The sequence below is a fragment of the Heterocephalus glaber genome, unplaced genomic scaffold, assembly GCF_053883595.1.
Source record: "Heterocephalus glaber isolate CG9 unplaced genomic scaffold, H.glaber_assembly_v1.0 deba00001600, whole genome shotgun sequence".
Taxonomy (NCBI): domain Eukaryota; kingdom Metazoa; phylum Chordata; class Mammalia; order Rodentia; family Bathyergidae; genus Heterocephalus; species Heterocephalus glaber.
Window position 1 is genome coordinate 17,597,254 of NW_028258372.1, and position 14,870 is coordinate 17,612,123.

General features: G+C 42.0%; 1 long non-coding RNA gene across 8 annotated transcripts in view; it reads right to left on the reverse strand.

Annotated features, from left to right (window-relative positions):
* The window catches only part of LOC106010086 (uncharacterized), a 133,914-nt gene that overhangs the window by 98,321 nt on the left and 20,723 nt on the right, over positions 1-14,870 (reverse strand). Inside the window, exon 1 of one of the 8 annotated variants that reach the window (XR_015444555.1) lies at positions 3,178-6,178. The exons of the other annotated variants lie outside the window; for them this stretch is intronic. This is a non-coding gene — a long non-coding RNA (uncharacterized LOC106010086). Of the gene's footprint in view, positions 1-3,177; positions 6,179-14,870 lie in introns of those variants that run through there. 8 annotated transcript variants of the gene reach the window in all.

Sequence of the window (14,870 nt, forward strand, 5' to 3'; positions counted from 1 at the left end):
CATTGTAGTTGTAATTTATTAGTCATCATAGATGATTAGTGATATTGAGCACCTTTTTCATATATCTACTGGGCATTTTGATGTCTTCTCTGGAGAAATATCTATTCAAGTCCTTTGCTATTTTACTTTCATTGAATTGTGTGAGTTCTTTACATATATTAGATATTAACCCCTTATCAGATATATTGTTCACAAATATATTTTCCCGACATGTAGAGAAAAGTTCATTTTAAATTTGTTGTTTGTTTTCTTTTTGTCGGTACCAGGAATCAAACTCAGGACCTTGTGCTTACAAGACAGGCGCAGTGCCACTGAGCTAAATCCCCGGCCCTGTTTGTTTTCTTTGTTGGGAAGATTTTACACTTGATGTAGTTTTGTTTATGTGTTCTTGCTGTTACAGCCTTAACTTTTGATGTTATATACAAAAAACTTAAGGGCCAGTGGTATAGCTCAGTGCCAGTGGACCTGTCTGACAAGCACAAGGTCCTGAATTCAATCCACAGTACCCGCCCCACCAAAAAAATTAAAGACCAACGTCAAGGAGCTTTTCCGCCAATATTTTCTTCCAGGAGTCTGATGGTTTCAGTTCTTATTGTTTAGATCTTTTGTCCATTTTGAATTATCATTTTTATTTTTTGTGTGTGGCCTAAGGGTCCAATTTCAATCTTATGCATGTGAAACCCAATTTTCCTAACACCATTAATTGAAGAGATTGCCTTTTCCCCATTGCATCTTTTTGGTGTTTTTGTTGAAAATTAGTTGCCCATATAAGATTAGGTTTACTTCTCAGATCTCTATTCTTTTTTATTGGTTTATGTCCCTGATTTTATGACAACGTCATGGTGTTTTTTATTATTATAACTTTATAATATTTTAAATAAGTAGTCTGATGCCTCTGGCTTTGTTTTTTCTTTTTCAGAATTGTCTTGGCTATTTGGAGTCTTCCATGGTTCTGTATGAATTTTAGAATTGTTTTTTACTCTTTCTGTGAAGAATTCCATTGGAATCTTGATAGGAACATAAGTTCCTCTGACATAATCTGAGAGGAAAATTCTGAAATATAAAATCTAAGAAATGGCAAAAAATCACACAAAAGTAAGCACCTAAATTTTTCCAGTCCTAATATTGTTTGTCTCTAGAATCCCATGGAAGTATATCTGGGCTGCTCTGCAGTAAAACCTATCCATAATTTCCACCTAGTGAACAGATGGTATTGTTTTCACATGAGAGCAGATGAAGTTTATGTATCAAACACTGGAAGCTTAAGAAACACATAGAGCTTGCATAGTAATTATAATGGGGAAATGGCATGATATGTCAACAGAGAGCCCAACTATATACAAAGCCAGAATCCAATGGGAGCTCTGTCCAGTTATCTGGACTCTGGAATGGAATCCCAGTTACCTGGGATGTGGAAAAGTGGTTGTAGGGAGATGATACACTGATGTGGTCCTGACACAGGTGCTGGGCTCAGCCTGGGTTTCATTGACAAGCACAACCAAATTGTTCTCACTAGATGTGCTTGGCCCCAAGAATACAGAGATGAAAAGCCCAGTTCCTGCCTCAGGGGGTTGCAGCATGGTGGCAGAGACTGACTCGACTTGTAAGAGTTCCACAAGGAAATAAGAACAGAGAGTGGGGGCTCCTAACCCAGCCTGGAGGGACCGGAGGAGGCTTCTGAGAAGGTAATCTCTGGTCTTGTGAGGTGCTAAGAGCTGGACAAGAGAGGGGAGGGAATGAAGCAAAGTAACAGATAAGGTTAAGGGCACTCCAGACTGGAGGGGCAGTGCAAGCAAGGCCACAGTGAAGTAAATGCAGGACAGTCATACAAGCAGTTCAGCATAGCTGCATAGGGCAGGAGGAGCAAAAAACTGAGGCCAGAGATGCAGGCTGAGGATTAGAAAATATCTGCACATAGAGGAATGTTTGAGCACAACATTACACAAGTTCACACATGCCACTTACAAAACAAGGTGTATCCTATCACTAAACCTGTTCATAGAGCTACAAGAATGGGCATATTTAGCAACAGAAACACACTGCCAAGATCAACAGTTTACATGCAGTAAGAATTTTGTTGATTTAATTTAAATTCATATAGAGAGTAAGCACTGAGTGCTAGGCACTGGAAGCCCCTTGGTGAGCACAATAGTGTTCCAGGTGAACCCTCTGTAGTTAACTGTTGAATGAACAAGTAAATGATCAATTTGAGCTCCTGTTGAAGGAGCGTATAGTCTAGTGAGAAACTCAGAGAGTAGGTGGGTTATTATAATCTTGAATGGTTATCATTAGGATGAAAAAGAGAATTCATTCTAAAAATGCCTGCAAGAGCCAGGAAAGTGGAATAAATACATGAAGACATCTTCAGGTGTAAGACAATCAGAGTCGTAGAGACTACAACAAGTGTATCCATTCTAAGGGAAGGAACAACTGCTAGTCAACTGTAAGCAAATCAGGCTCAAAAAAGAAGCTGGAAATGTGTACTTTGCATGAAGTAAAAATGTCACTGTCTAAATGCATTGCTGTCATATCCCCAAGACTTCAGCATGCATGATCAGCCTGGCACCAACACAGAAGGCATGGCATAGAGGGTACATTTTTTGCTAAACCACAAGGCCTGAAAAGCTTCCTTTTAGAGTGAACACGGCATGGGACTCAGTGACCTCTATAATCAAAGGGGACAGCACAGCCCTCCTAGATAAGAAGGCAAACAGTATCAGGTGCTGCCAGCAGCCAGAACCCTACCTCCCAGCAGCAGGCCTCTGTCCACCTTTAGGCTAATTTCTGGCCCTTTTAGGTCTGGATCAGGCTCCAGGGCAGCTCCTCCCTCAGACTGCCACGACCTGACCTGTGTGGCTGTTGCTAATTCCCTGGCCACAGGAATCTGTTGAGGGCTGTTTGTCCTGCAGAAGGAAACAGAAGGCTGCAGTGTGTTGGAATCCCACCCCTCCTCCCGCACCGGTACCTCCCCCACTGAATGAAAGCTGCTGAGCAAACAGAGAAATCAAAGATGATTATGTACGGCTGGCAGCCCGCGTGCTTCCGCCTGGCCACGGCTCCCTGCCAAACTGTTATGTAAGCCATAGCCCCATCAGGACCAGGCCCAAACAGAGATGCCATTGACAGCCTTTCTGCAACCTGCTCATTACCTGCAGCTTTCCTGAAACTCTGCCTCACCTGGAACAGACCTGCTGTGGAGGGCTGCATGCAGCCAACAGCTGCTTTTCCATTAGTTGTGGGATTTCTCTCTCTCCATTCCTTTTCAGCAGAGATATGGGTGGGTCAGTACCAGGAGTTTACTTTGGTTGGATTCCAAGTGACTTAGGCATTTAATGCTGAAAAACTCCATTTGACAATCCAGGGGAGATAGTTGTTTTTCACCCTAAGTGAATAATTCACTTCAGCTGTTTAGATACCAGAGCTGAACAAGTAATTCCTGGAGCCCCAGGTGACCTCCTGGCCAGGAAGGGCCTTCCCATACTGCTCTATTAACCAATACTTATTTCTGTTTAGGATTCTGGGCATGTCCCTTAGCTCTAAAACTATCTCAGACTTATAAGTGCTTTTCTTCTGGTGTGTTAGGGATTTGGGTAAATGAGCTGGATTCTGAGGGCTTTAGTTTTTCTTTTGGCATCACAGGGGTAGGAATGCACAGTGGCTCCTACAACAGGTGCCCTAGAGGGTTCAGATTTTAATACCATCATTTTGCCACTCTTAGGACTACATTTGAGGTGAGGTCTGGGCTTTCTAGTGTTGACAATGCTCAGAAGTTTACGTGTGCACATATAATCAACACTGGGTTTCCAATACTCCTTTTGCAGTCTTCACTGGGGATACTCTTGTTGAGGGTCTCAGATTTCAAGTGGCAGTGGCCTGAATCTAGCAGTCAGATGAAACCTGAATTGTAACTATAGCTTATACACCATGTGATCTTGTGCAGTAGGAACCTTGCAAAGTCCTTGAAACCTCCTGATCTTCCTACATCACTTTAGATATATAAAAAAAGCCTTGAGAATGTCTGGCCATCTCCACCTTTCTTTTGTTCCATCTTGGAAAGTGTGAGCATGAAACCCTTCCCTGGTTGGTAAGATTGCCCAGGAATGAGGAGTTTAATTTAAATCTCAGAACTCATGCCCTCCCCTGATCTTTACTTTTTCCCATTAACAAAGGAGAGGGGTCCTCACAAGCCAAGACATTTGGGCGGTTGTTGAATTTTTTTCTCACTTTTTGTTTTTTGATACTGGGGATCGAACTCAGGACCTTGTACTTTCAAGGCACGCAGCAGTGCCACTGAGCTAAATCTCTGGCCCCTTTTTCGCATTCTTGAGGACCAAAGTGCCAAAACTTGTAACTGATGCAGACACATTCGCCTGGATAGATGTCTGCAAGTTCACATTCTTTGTACAGGCATTATGAAAAAGCAAAAAGGGAAGTGCCTCTTCTAGATTCTAATATATGGAATAACTGACCAAGAGGCCCCTACATCAAGATAAGAAAAGCAACATGGCAGAGAAAGAGAACAAACTCTCCATACCCTGTGAACTATTTTTACTGAGTGCTGTATGCACTGTAACCACTTCATAGAAGCAAGAGATTGCCCTCCATGGTCTGCATCTAGCCTGGAGAACTACCCTCAAGCCCCAACCCCCTTCTGTTTCAAGGAAAGTTTGCTTCCCATTATGCTTCAAAGTGACCTTTGGCTGGGAAACAAAATGTAGAGCTGAATTCGGTAAAACTTGGGTTCTTTGATTCTTCCTAGCACTCCGGGTATAGAGGGATAAAAATTCCAGCTCCTGGATTTCAGTAGCCTCTGTGAGGAAGCTCAACTAGCTCCTGCTAGCTTTCTGGATAATAATACCACTCGTGGACCGGGGATTTAGCTCAGTGGTTCTGCTGTCTGCCTCACAAGGGCAACGTCCCAAGTTTGATCCCTGATAACAACAACAACAACAACAATAATAATAACAATAATACCACTCATACTGATCAGCCTTTCTACACTGGTATCTAAAAAAGAGGAATGATTGGGATGGGACCCTGGAAATCAAATCTTTTTGAGCATGTTTCCCCTCTGCCTTTTAAGGGTCTCTGGCCTCCTGCCTGGCTATACAGCCTCAGACATGGGTCTCCCTTCTTGGGTCTCAGGCCTCCTGGAGAAAGCAGATGAGAGTAAAATGAAGTTGAGTAATTTTAATTAAAGGAAGTGGATCCTTCATGAAGCATGTTCCCATTAATCTGGGTGGTGGAGGGCAAGTTGGAGCAGGCAGATAACAGGAAAAAGTAGCCCAGTTAAAATACAGAGGCTACACTGACTCCCAGTATAGGACATAACTAGAATGGGAAGTTTCACATCAGAAAACACTTTCACATGCCTGAGAATGAAGGAGAAAAGGACTGGCCACCTATCAGCCTGAATTCATGACATCACCCTTTTTCAACTCCAGGCATTACTGCAATTCAACAACTCTTTAGAGGGACAGAGGACACAAAATTTTTGTCAATTATGCATTATGTGTAAAATTTAAAAATAAGCATACTGAGTTATGTGTCTATATCTGTATATCTTAATATTCAGAGATAGTCAAACATTCCAGCATACAGCTTTGGAACCTCTATACTAGCTTTAATCATTAGTACAAGTTGTATCTCGGTGATCCACTGCTTTGAAACTCGTCCGATTTCTTACCTGATGCATTGTGATGCAAAAATTTGTCCTGGTACTCATTGTTTTTGGTAGTCATCCCACCTCTCAGAACCAATTAATGACAAATTCTGAGCTACCACTGCAATTACTGCTCAATTTAACCTAGATTATCATCATATGCATACTAAATGGTTTCTGGAAGTCTTTAAAAATAAATTCTCGAGTATGTTTGTGGCTTTGTAGAATGAATTTTAAAAATAAAACTTACTTTTTATAAGAGCTTTAGATTTATGGAAACATCGCAAAGACTATATAGAGCTCCATTTATCAATCATGTCTTGCACTAGGAGCACAATCTCTCCTGTTATCTGAGAAATTATTTCTGATTTCATTTTTTCCAGATCCCCTTTTGTTGCCAGTTCAGTGGGTCCAGGTGGTTGAGTATCAGAGTGTTCCATCTCATTTCCCTTTGGGGTTGCTGTAGGTGATCTGGAAGTCTGGTTTTGAGACTTATTAACGTGTTTTCTCATTTCGACTGGGGGGGTGGGGGGGTGCTGTTGGCGCCCTCGAGGATCACCTCCTCTGAGCTGAGAGAGGTGGGACAGGGGCTGGGAGCGGCGGTGGGGATGATGGCCCAGAAGCCCCTTCCTCTGGGCCGGGGGCGGCGGGACAGAAGGCTGCCCAAAAGCCCTTTTCTCTGGGCTGGGGGCAGTGGGAGGGATGGTGGCCAGGAAGCCCCTTCCTCTGGACTAGGAGCAGTAGGATGGCGATAGAGCTCCATTTATCTCCTGCTTGATTTTCCTATCTGTAACATCTTGGATGAGTATAGTTGCATTTCTTACAATTAACAAATCATTTTTGATGGTTTATGATTAACTTAAATCCATACCTTAGTTAATGGGGATCTTACAGAAAAAAATGACATTAAAATTCCTTGGAGATATCTGAATTCATGCTCTCATGTGGCAGAGGCCTTTGCTGTCTCTAGATCTCCTTTGGAACACTCCCTAGATGCTGTTCTCCTGGGCTGCTTCTGACCTAAAATCTTGCTTGTCCATTGTGAAGCAGCTCCCATTACACTATACACATCTTTACTGAAAAAGCAGTGCAGTGAACTGCCTAGGAATAAAGATTTTGGAGTCAAATAGAATCCCAGTTCTGCTTATAAACTGTTACTTCTGGGCCCCATTTTGTCATCTGTAAGATGGAAATAATAATAATAGGAATAAGAATACCTTCCTCACCAATTTGCTGTGAGGATTGAAAAATAGTTTCAAAAAGCACTTAGCACAGTTCTGGCATATAATTGTTCGATAATGGTAGCTATCATTCAGCTTAAGTGCTGAGGCTCTTGTGAGAAGCAGTCATGCTCAACAGGCTAGTCAATGAGTATCTAGATCAATTTGGTGAGAAAATAGCTTTTTCAACAAATATCAGTTTCAAAGGTCAGAATGGAGAGAATACTTGTATAAGCATAAACTTAATTGCCTGAAGTATTCTCTTCAAATTAGAAAAACAAGGCAATTATAGAGACTACTGATGTGAAAACCTTAAAGGAATCACTCGCAGGCTATTCCTACTTTACCATTCTACATAAAGGATTAAAATCCCAGTGAATGAGCAGCAGCTATCTCCACTGAAGGCTTTGTTGAGGAAGAAGTGATGTAGAAAGGCTAATTGGGAATATTATGGAGATCTGCCCTATGATCTGCCTTTTTTGCACCTCCCATCTCATTACATCTTCCAATACTGCAGGCATGAGGACCTACTATAGTGTGTCAGACATGCAAGATTGTTTGGATGGAGGAAGCTCCCCGCCTCCATCCCAGGCTCCTAGAGCAGAGAAGGTGAGCCAGTCCCAGCATCTGGAAGGAAGCTCCCCTGCCACCATCCCAAGCTCCTAGGGCAGAGAAGCTGAGCTGGTCCCAGATCCTGGAAGGAAGCTCCTCCACTGCCATCCCAACTCTTAGGGCAGAGAAGGTGAGCCGCATGGGTGCCAGAAGCAGCCCCCCCCCCCCCCGTGGAAATGAGAAAACATATAAACAAGCCTCAAAAACAGAGTTCCAGTTCACCTACAGCAACCACAAAGGGAAACGAGATGGAACAATCTGATACTCAACCACCTGGACTCTCTGAACTGGCAACAAAAGAGGATCTGGGAAAAATGAAATCAGAAATAATTACTCAGATAACCGCAAAGATTTTGCTCAAGGTGCAAGACATGATTAATAAATCTAGAGAGGACAGAGATTTAAAAAAATAGAGGATCTGAGGAACATGATGGAATCCCAACATAGGAAACAAATGGAATCCATAAAACAGATAAAACAGATTTGCAAGAGATTAAAAACTCCATCAAAAGTCTGCACAGCAGAATGAACCAATGTGAGGATAGAATTTTACATATAGAAGATAAGATTGCAATTAGTGGCCAGGAAAAGAAAAATTGCTTTAAAATTGTAAGGGAATGTGAGAAATCAATTCAGCAGCTGCTAGATGATGCAAAGAAGAATAACATAAGACTGATTGGAGTCAATGAAGGAAGAGGAGAGAGTACAGATGACATAAAAAAACTGTTCACAGAAGTGATGGCAGAAAACTTCCCAAGCAGAGGAAAAGAACTTGACATACAGATAAGTGAGGCATATAGGACTCCAGCTAGCCTTGATCAAAAAAAATCTACACATAGGCATTTAATAGTTAGGATTCCAGAAATCCAACAGAAGAACAAAATTCTACAAGCAGTGAGAGAAAAGAAACAAATCACATACAAAGGTAAGCCCATCAGAATCACAGCAGACTTCTCAATGCAAACCCTCAAGGCAAGAAGAGCTTGGAGTGATGTATTTCAAGCCCTAAAGGAAAACAGCCTCCAACCCAGATTGAGGTACCCTGCAAAACTATCTTTCAAAATTGATGGAGAAATAAGATACTTTCATGATAAAGAGCACCTCAGAAACTTAATGAATACCAAACCGGCACTCCAAAAAATTTTAGACAATACCCTAGGAAAAGACAATGAGGATCACAACCCCAGAAAACTCAGCAGAATGAATCCACTGGGCGTGACAAATTAAATGCAAAGGAGGAGAATCCAACAAAAAGAAAAAGTCATGACAAGGCTTTTAAAACTTTTAACTTCATCTCCCTAATGAGTCTATAATTCAATCTTATTATTGTACTGGTTAGTATTTTTCTGATTCTAGAGTTGCACACCATTCCTTGTGCTATACTGGCTATTTATCATCTTCTTATGTCTACATTTTAATTGGGTTGTCTATTAATGAGCTCTAAGAATTCTTTATATATTCTACTCATAGGTTATATGCATTGTAAATATGGTCTGTTTAAGGACTACTTTTCATTTTAAAGATTGTTTGGATGGCCATGCCCTCTCACGTGCCACCCCTGCCTGGGTGCACTCCTGCACCTTCAACCGGCTGACACAGTCCCCAAGATAGAGTTCAGGCATAACCACCTCTGGAAAACCCTTTCCATCGCTGCTATTCCAGTATTCATCCTCGTAGCATAAACCCACTTTATCACCTCTCTCCTTCATTGTGTTTTGAGTACTATTGGTTCACAGGTCTAGCATGGGCCCCAGAACTTGAGTATACAAAAAATGTTAGTGCCAATTCTCTGATCATCCATAAGCCCTAAGGATGTGTACCCTAAAACAGAAGTACACAGATTTAGTGAAAGCTGCATATCTATACCTAAAGCATAAAGGAGAAAATTTTAAAGAATTTAAATAAAGCCAGTGTTTGATTAAAAAGTAACAAATTATTTGGGGCAGTGCATTGAAACAATGTTTTTCAGTTGTGAAGTTTTTACAAGTCAATGAGAATTCTTTTTTAAAATGTGCTACTTGTCCCATGAATATGCTTTATGCTGTGAGCATAGTCCCCAGGCTGAGAATGGTCTCAGAGGGTGGTTCCCTGCAGCCTGCTGCCTTCAACTCACCTAGGACAGATCCCCTATCTGCTCTTCCTAAAAATTGAGGCTATTCTGATTAGTACAGATAAGGAAACACAAGTAAAGCACTTTCTTTGAGTTACACAGCTACTCTGTTTTGAAGGTAGGAACAAGGCCATCTATCTGATTCTAGAGTATCTAACCACTACATTTTTCAGAAACTGGCACCTATTCATGTTGTAGTCTTGGTGCTGGGAAGGATGGAATCTTCTGGTATGAGGCTAAGCAAGCAATTCAGGTCTATTTTATAGGTACACATATCCAAGCCTGGAGCTCATCAGTGCCCTGTTATAACTCAGAAAGTAGTTTATATTATCTTATTGTTTTCCCTCTTTATCCTCTGAATCTTTCTGATGCTGGGTAGGAAGACAGAATTCCAGGGTCTATAAAGAAGGATCTTTATACCTTATCATAGTATAATTTACCCCATAGCAGGACCCATTCTGTATGGAGGATTACAGTAGAATTCCCAGTGGTAGGAATAGTGCCACAGGTACTATAATTCTACAATGGACTTCAAAATCTCTTCAAATAGATAAGTTGGACAAGAGCTTTGTATCTCTTTAAGTAGATAAGTAGGTCATTTCTGGTGTTTGAAAGTTATTTTTAATACATAAGGTTATTTGGTATAATTTTGTTGTTTTCCTGGTATGAAATATAGTCTTGTAGAAAACATTCACTATAGGACACTTACAACTAAGAATGCTCTAGGCATAGTTCTACACCCAGCCCTGGGCAGTGGTTTCCTGCCCCTGGCAACAGCTAAGCCATCTGGCTGCAATGAGAAAGGTGCTCCAGGATTCTCCTGAGCATCTGCACTAGGGAAGACATTATTTTTCTCACAGTAATCATCTTGACTGACAACATTCTTTCCCTTCAAAGTGGTGCACCAGCACTGAAGTCAAATATGAGCTGATTCACAAATAAAAGCCCATCCAGCAGAGATGGAAATAGAAGCAGAAGGCAGATCTATGCATATCCCCACCCCTCACCCCCGTCTTCTACAGTTTTCACCCCAGAGCAAGTATAGCTTTGCCATTCCCTCCTAGGGAGATTTTTCTGTGGCTTTGGCACAAGACAACAACCTAGGAGGGAGAGCAAAGTCTTATGGATATGGTTGCCTTTTCTCCTCTAAGCCAACTAGTGCCTTGTTTTTCTGTGAGCTGCCACTGTGGGAAAATTGCGGGAGTGTAAAGTTTCCCTCTTTGTCCCCGGCGCACTTCATTTACCAGCAAGCCAAGCTGGGAACAGAGCCGGCTCTCATACAGCTCGTGAATGACTCCATTTTCTCAGGGCAGCTCTGCCTGCCATTGTTTGATTGTCATGGCCTCTTGTGTAGGTGTTCCCTGCAGCCCTGGCTGTTATGTAACGCCTGGGCAGGGAACATTGCGTGAGAGCAAGAGAGATCAGAGAGAGGAAAAACCCAGAGGGTAACCAAGACCCAGAAGTCTTCCTGGAGAAGAGAAAAAATGCTCGCCATTTGTCAGCTCTTTCCCCCTCGCTGCTTTGCCTGAGTGATACACTTTGATTGCTGGCATGCAAAGACCTGAGGCTGCCTTAAGTGAACACTTCTGTTTACATCCTTCAGATAGGACATGCTGTACCCTCCTGTCAGTGCAGCTGCCTTCAGGTCCTCCCTAAAGACTTACAAGAAATCCTCTCCTCGCCTAAGGCTTAGGTAGAAAGGACCATCCCCCTCCTTCATCCCCACTCCCTCTTCCTCTCTCCTGCTACCTCATGGGCTCAGTGAGTCTCTCAATCCTGCTTAGAACAGTATACTCATCCCTTGGGCTAGCCTATGGCAATTTCCAGGTTGCCTTGACTCTCCTTCGAGTTCATGGTTGAGAGGTATTGATGAATGGAAGCACTGTGCTACACACCTGTTTCTCCTGGATGCTGTGTTCTGAGGTTAAGTGTTTCCCATCATCTCCTTTGGTCACATTGCCAATATTGTGAAATGAAGGGAAGTGAGGTGATACCTATTGTCTGTCTCTGCCCCAGTGTTTCTCCCAAAACTTTTCTGCAGAGTGCTAGCCCTGGTGCCATACAATGAAACTTTATGATAAGTAAAACAGTATTCCGTGGCCAGATATTTGGGGAGAATGCTGTATACTGTACTCTACTCTTAAAAAGTCATCAGGCATGTCACACGATGAAACTCTGAAATGTCTGCAGTAAAGAAAGCAGTATCACTTTTGTGTGACACTTCTCGACTTACTTGATGGTTGCTCCTCAAGCTTCATGAAAACAATTTGCCTGCATTTTTCATGATTTAATTTGCCATTCACAGCCCTATTTGGGTGGTCAATAAATATGTTAGATTAAATTGAAGTGAATTTAATTGACTCTTCTTTCTAAATCATACGTATTAAACCTGCAGAACTAACATTCCCCAGAACGTACTTTGGCAAAAGCTGGTTTGTACCAATCATTAATTCTATCAATGAAAAGAGAGGAACATTAGCACAAGGAGATCTTAGGATCTTAGAAGACTTTCTAATCCTTACATAAAAACAGAATGTAGGAACTGGCTCAGACTCAGCCCAATAAATGTGTCCAAGCCCACTCATCAGCCATCCACAGGAAAGATGGTATTTGACTATCCCTGGGACTCACACAGACCACTTTTGACCATGCCCCACCCACTCTGCTTTGCTCACCTGATTCTTTGATTACTTGGCTTTGGGCTGTTTCCTAATAGTTTCTTCTGACACTCCTTGCTATAAAAATTTCTTTTGAAAAGCCCAAACAAATAAAGCAATACAAAAAAAATCTTATGACTAGGGATAAGGTATCTGAAAAACTGGTTTGGATCCAAATTCTGCTATTTTCTGACTGTGAGATTTTTAGAAATTTCTTATACCTATCAGAACCTCGTGTTCTACTCTGCAAAATGAGGATGGTAACGCTTGCGTTATAGAGTCACTGTGGGAATCTAATGAGTGTGTAAAGCCTTATTTAGCACAGTGTCTGGTGTTTGGCCGATGCCTGGTATGTGGCTGCTGTCATTACAGTTGCCTCTCTCCCTTGGGCTCTCAGCCTCGGGCATGATGTTGGTTGGGGCACCTGCCCACTTCTAGGTGAGCTTCTTTTCTCCCTCTACTGCATCAGCCCCATGAGACATTTCCTCTGCCTCTGGGACCTTCTCTCCTCTTTTCACCTGTGCTCTCTTTGCAGCACCTTCAGCAGCCCCTTGAGTTCACCTCTTCACCACTTCATATGTCTCCTTGGGGCCCCACAAAAGAGAGTAACCCTTCATCATAGAATGCTTTGTAGTTTACATAGTTTTTTCTAATATATCATTTATTTTAATTCTTACGACAAGGCTCTGAAAAGTGAGTTATCTTTCTAATGATAGGCTGTGAGGGGGTCACCTTGTGACTAGTTTGATGTAGCACAATCAAGGTCCAGGGCTGGATTTGAACTCAGGTCTGGCTCCAGATGCAGCACTCTCCTCACCACAGCTGCCAACTAGGTAACTGTGAAGGAAATGGGGGGAAGAAATCTATCTTCTGGGCCTCTTGGGTCCTGCCATTGCCATTCTTTTCTATCTCAACTTATGATTCTACACAGCAATAAGAGGTCTAGAGAGAAAGAGCATAGGGGAAACCAGGAGATGGAGTAAGAAAGAGGAAGGAAGACCCACACATCCTCCAGCTGCATGTCTCAGACTCTTGTCCTACTTCCTGACTCAAGGGTTCCCAGAGCCTCCCTTCCAGGACAGTGGATGATGGAAAGTCTCTGTCTATGTCCAGTAACCGCAAACAAAGATGTCAATGAAACATGCAGAAGAAAATTTTGATGGGCTGGGTATTTAGCTCAGTGGCACCCTGCCTGCCTCACAAGTGCAAGGTCCTGAATTTGATCCCTGGCACCAAAAAAAGAAAAGTTTGATTATCATACTTGAAAATATAGTGTAAGAAATATGCTACATTTTCAGTGCCTCCAAACCCTTAAAGAAGGCTTGTTGAGTCCTTGTTCTATTAGGAATGAACACATAGCCACACACTCACACACACGAAACAGATATACCACACACCGATACACACACAGGTATCCCTTTGGCACTGAAGTAAAGAAGTAACCAATGGTGGTCTTCCTTTCTAGAACATTTCTTTATATCACATCCTACAACACATGTATGAAAACCAGTGACAAATTCTAAATCATATAAGGATCAAGGATGTTTTTGTCTTTCTAAATCACAGAGGTTATAGATGTGAGTTACTGTGAAGGAATAAAACATGGACCAGAGCAGGAGGTATTCAAAAAGCACAGTAATCCTAGGGCAGTACCATGGACAGTCACCTACTTGTCTCCTGATGGCTCAGGCCTACTCTTTCTCCGTGGAAAGAATCATGCACTATGAAAAGTTTTCACTTTCTTCTGTTGGGTAATGAACATATTTTTTTGGATAATCAGTAATAGTAACCCCTTGTGCTCTTGTATAGTGGTACCAGTCATAGCTTGTCATATGCTTCTCTTGCTTTTGGTGACCTTATTCTTCATTTTTTTCTTTTTCTAGGCTCCCAAGAGACCTGAAAAAGTATATTTCCTGTGTTATTTTCACACAAGAGCCTTACTACAGGTTGAAATTCCCCAAACTTGCCATTTTACTCTGCCATCCAAAGGCACATCTAGAATCTCAAATTTCCTTTTTTATTTTTATTTTTCCATTTTCAGAAAAGGTCTCAGCAGGTGTCATCAGCTGGAGCTGCCCTGAAGCTACATGACAGGTATAACAGTGAAAGAGTCTTCAGAGGATTTGAGTTCCCAGCCTTTGTCTGTTAGTTGGGTGGCAAAATGAAAAATTAGGGATGGAAATCTCCACATGGCCTTTCCAGCATGCAGCTTCAGGGTAGATGAACTTCTTACAGAAGAGCTCAGTGTTTGCAAAGTGTGGATTGCCTCTTACAAACTCTCAGAGCTACTCTTGTCATTTCCATCACATTATACCCACCTAGGCAGTCACAAGGCTAACTCAAGTTTAAGGGCAGGGGCAATGGACTTTACTTCTTGTGGAGGTGTGATAAGGTTCTAGAACAACATATGAGATTACAAACATAGCTATAGAGATTCTCTGAACATTTAATCTGCCACAAGCAATAAATCAATGGAGAAGATTCAGTGTGTCTGGCTACTAGTTTCTGATCACTCAGACACTGGGCTTTTCTGCTGCCTTTTGAGGGTTATAAATTGTAAGAGAATAAGGCAAGAAAAACAAATAGAGGCCAGATCAATTGTAAAAATC